The sequence below is a fragment of the Urocitellus parryii genome, unplaced genomic scaffold (assembly GCF_045843805.1).
Source record: "Urocitellus parryii isolate mUroPar1 unplaced genomic scaffold, mUroPar1.hap1 Scaffold_109, whole genome shotgun sequence".
Taxonomy (NCBI): Eukaryota; Metazoa; Chordata; class Mammalia; order Rodentia; family Sciuridae; genus Urocitellus; species Urocitellus parryii.
In genome coordinates, this window is record NW_027551845.1 from 483,637 (window position 1) to 487,451 (window position 3,815).

Below are 3,815 nucleotides of genomic sequence, written 5' to 3' on the forward strand. Positions count from 1 at the left end.
TATTAAAAGTTAACTAAGCAGAAACAGCTCAAAACAAAACTCGAACTGAAAGTACAAATGCTTGCTTATGCATAAGCCAAGATACATTCTTCTATTCTAATTGTAGCTAGGTAATATTTTGTTTCTTTGAATAATGATTCCTGTTTTGTAACCACAATATACTGTGAGCCTGCCAAAATGAAAAGTATATATGATCAACTTCACAAGTAAAGATTGGGATCAACACCTTCACTTTGGTGTCTGTGTTGTTTCTCCACCCCCTCTTTCGCCGACTCCTCACCATCCGTTCGTCTCCTGAGACCCCCTGTTGGAGCTGGTCTCCGACACCTTAGGTACCAAATTGTAGCTTAATTTAGTCATGATGGCTGCACTATAAAGTCATGAAAAATGCAGCTGAAAATGCTGAGCCCCAGCTCCTCCTCCCGGCACCCTCTGTGGTCCCAGCCACTCTAGGGCTGACCAAATACCCTCAGCTCCAAATACCCTTAGCCTTCCTCTGTCCTGAAACTCCCACAGAACTGTCATTCTCAGATCCTCATGATGACACCCAGTAACTGAAATACCCTCGTGATGGGGAAGGAGGCCTGTCACAGGCTCAGCAACACCGATGCAGGCACCAAGACAACATGGCCACCTCGAGGCCCCGCTCCCTCAGATGCTCTGCACTACAGTGCCGGCACAAACCTGAACCTTGGAACAATGACGATTTCATTCAGCTGGTCGGCATCAGCAAGTCCCTCAGGTGTTGTGCTGAGACGATGGACAGCCTGGCCCGCCATCACCAGGCACCCTGGACAGGCACACTGTCAGGTGGAACTGCCAACGTGCCTTCCTGCGCACAGCCCTGCTGCCATCGACATCTCTGTTGGACTGACTACTTGCGGGAGCAGCTTCTGCCTCAGCCAGGATCACTGGAGGGGTGGCAAGGAACTGGACTCAGCAAGGTTCCAGCCACCACATCCACACACACAAAGCAAATTCCAGAGTACTGTCCTCTCAGGGCCAACGAGCAGGTGGCTGGCCTTTCCTATTACCAGTCGAGGAAACTCAGGGTAGAGCCTGTGGGACAAGGTGATGCAGCAGGATTCTGGTCCACTTCAAACTTAAGCCTGTTTAGTCAAACCACGGAAAGGAGCGGCCTGGTCAGCATCCTCGGACATGGCTGCCCCAACTCTGCACACTGAAGCCAGTGGAAGGCACGGCTCAGATCTCACTGATAGTCCTCTCTGAAGGACAGTACTCCGAGGGGCCAGGAGAGGACACATAGAAGGACTGTGTTTTCCTTTTTAACCGGGCTCTTTTGTTGGCCAGCACCAGGCTGTGCAGGCTGGAGCTGACGATTTCCGAGATGAACTTCTTGCAGTCCACGCACACCTCCATGGTGCTCCAATCCTCCATGAGCTCCTTGGGAGACTTTGAGGAGAACCTGGCGATGCTGCGCAGTGGCCACTGGTGGCTTGCTGGGGGCTTTTCTGACCTGGTAGTACTGTCCCCTCTTTGTAAGGTGGAAGGTCCCAGAGAAAAGATGGGTAGAGTGGAGTATGGCTTGGAGGGCAGCCGCATCTTTTTGCAGCACTGTGAGCACACGGGCCTCTTACAGAACTGGCAGGTGTAAGACCAGGTGAAGAAGGAAAACCTCCGGGTTCGGCAACGTAAGCAGAGCTTTCCTTTCTTCAGGGCAGTGTAGATGTCCTTGTACTGCTGGTACTTCTCCAGCTCTGCCTTCACCAGCACCTGGTGGATGTGCATCACCTCTTCCACCGTCAGAGCGAGGCATTCCACGGGGAAGCAGAACTCCTCCAGGGAGCGGGAGCTCTGCCGGGTCAGGGGCAGGAACTGCCTCACATTGGTGGGCGTCTCCTTCTCGGTGGAGTGCTGGCGCTGGGGCGGCTGCCGCCGCTCGGGCTGAGGGGTGGACGACATGGGCAGGAACTCTTGGGGCTTCTTCCTCTCGCACGTGGCCTCCAGCGCTGGGTTCTCGAGGAAGGAGGGAGACGCGCTGCTGTCGCTGGACGACCTGGGCAGAGTCTCCTCCTCCGAATCAGAGCTGTCCAGCTCGGCCAGCATGGGGGCCTTGAGGAGCTTCTTGCGCTGTGCAGGTGCTTGCTGGGCAGCAGGGGTCCCCCCAATCTCTGTCTGCGATGTCAGGCCTCCATTCAGCATAGATGGCTCCCCAACATTCTTTGGAGATTCTGGGGTAGTCACATCCAATCGGCTCCGTCTAATCTCCTCTGGGGACACAGGCCGCAGCTTTCTTTCTCCTTTAATTTCTTCTAATATTCTTTCATGCAGGCTCTGAGGCCGTGGTGGGGTTGGTTTCAGTTTTCTGGCTGAAGCGGGGTTTAAAGGAGGTCTTGACATGATGAAGTCCAGGATGATCTCATGAGCGCTCTTCTTTAACCGAGGAGGAATGTCACCATTCACCATCACTTTCCGCAGGGTGTACCTTCTGCACCGGATGTCATCCATCAGCATCTCATAGGGGGTCAGCTGGTACTCGATGGGCAGTGGGTTGTACTGCCGCTCCTGGACCTTCTTAAGTTTTACCCCATTTCGCAAATCCCTCATCACCTGGACCCAGAATCGGGCCCAGTCAGCGTTTTTCAGCTCATCTAGGTCTGTGCTGGAGTCATCACTCTTCTCCATTTCTTGAATCTTCTTAAGATTCTCCTTTGCACTCTTGATTTTAGTCAGGAACGTGTGGAGCTCCATGGTGTCTGCGAACAGTGCGCGACACACTGCCTCATAATGATTTGGTGCCTCTGACTCGGCTGGGAGAAGAGCAGCACACAGCTTCATGACGTCTCGGTAGGAGCGCATGGCAGAGAGGGCCCTCTTCTCATCTTCCTCCTCCTCCAGGCCCTCGTCTGCAGCCTCGTAGCCCGCGTCCTTGCTGCCATCGGCCTCCACCGTGTTGGCCATCCGGTCGATGAGCTGCTCCAGGGGAGGGCTTAGCTCCCGTTCCTCATTCTCCTTCCAGTGCTTTATAGATAATAATTCCCAAGGACTGGATAACCTCTGTTTCTGTACAACGTGAATTTCCCATTTTACCAGCGGCCGCAGCACTGGTAGCACACGGCCCACGCCTGCTCCTCGTTGATGGGTTGCCGGTACAGCCGCAGGATCTCCTCCAGGCTCAGCGCCTCCGGCGGGCCCGCGGCGGCTGCGGGCTCGGCCGGGCCCTTGCAGCCAGCCGCCTGCGCCACCCCGTGGAGGGCGCCGCGCCGCTGCCGCGTCCGCTCAGCTCCGCGGCATCGTCCCGGCGCGCCTCCGCCCGAGCCGCGCCCCACCCGGCCGCGCCCGCCGCCTAGGCGCGGGACCCGAGGGCCGGGCGGCGTGGGCTAGCGAGGCGGCCCGCGCCGCTGCGGCTCCGAGAGGCGGGTCGGCCGCCCCCCAATTTTATTATAAAGAACTTTATCAGTACAATTGAGGTTAACTTTATATCATGTAACATTAGTTTTATAAAATGAGATGCACCAATATTTGTGCCAGTATTATTTATAATCCTACTATTTTCTTATTAAATTCTTCCCTTCATCTTCTTTGTCTCTTTGGACTAGTTTTGGTTTAGAGTGTGCTTTGACATGTGTTAGAGTGATTGTGCCTGCTTGTTTTTGGATTGTGTTTGCATCAAATATCATTTTTCATCCTTTCACTTTCAGTCTGTGAATGTCTTTGCCTGTGAGGCGTGTTGCTTGAAGACAATATAAAATTTATTTTTAAATACAGTAGGGCAGTCTGTATCTTTTAATTGAATAATTAAGATGATTTGCATTCTCTTTCATTATAAATATGTATAAATATGCATAGCTATA

The 3,815-nt window shown here is 53.4% G+C and overlaps 1 pseudogene; it reads right to left on the reverse strand.

The window, feature by feature from the left end:
• Nucleotides 1-1,171: 1,171 nt before the first annotated feature.
• On the reverse strand, nt 1,172-3,061 carry LOC144251574 (protein spire homolog 1 pseudogene; annotated as a pseudogene).
• Between the last annotated feature and the right edge of the window lie 754 nt (nt 3,062-3,815).